A 669-nucleotide genomic window follows, 5' to 3' on the forward strand; every position below is an offset into this window, starting at 1 on the left:
GTGAGCCAAGGCTCCGTGTTGAAGACCGTACTGTGACCTATAATGGTTTACTTTTATAAATTTTGACTTGGATGGAGAGTTGTCTCATTGGCACTCATACCACATCTTCTTATATCTAGATTATATATTTTTCGTGGTGTTTTGAATAACTTAAAGGATAAACTGCTATGTATGTATATCTATAAACTTTCATTGTAACCAGTTGCTTAAATCAAAATGTAAGTACATCTGAAAATTCAGGTCATTTTAAACTATTTTCTACGAAAAAGGATCGACACACAGCTGTACAATTCACCATTGGAAGTTACATGCAATTTTGAATACAAGATATTCTGTCTGTTTTAAATATGAAGATGTGGTATTATTGCCAATGAGACAAACATCCACAAGAGACCAAATGAAGTATATATAGGTATGTTACTATAGTACAATATAAATTTAGGTCACGGCACAACCTTCAGCAATGAGCAAATCCCATACCGTATATTGCTCCGACATGATAAGATGGGAAACAATTCAAACGAGAAAACCAATAATATGTACAGGCACCTGTCTATTGGTGAAGACTTCTATATGGATTTGTGATTTCCGTCGTTGGGTTGCTGTTTCAGTGATATATATTCATGATTTTTGTTAAACATAATTGACTTTTTTCTTTGACAGTATGGC

The sequence above is a fragment of the Mytilus californianus genome, unplaced genomic scaffold (assembly GCF_021869535.1).
Source record: "Mytilus californianus isolate M0D057914Y unplaced genomic scaffold, xbMytCali1.0.p SCAF_14, whole genome shotgun sequence".
NCBI lineage: Eukaryota > Metazoa > Mollusca > Bivalvia > Mytilida > Mytilidae > Mytilus > Mytilus californianus.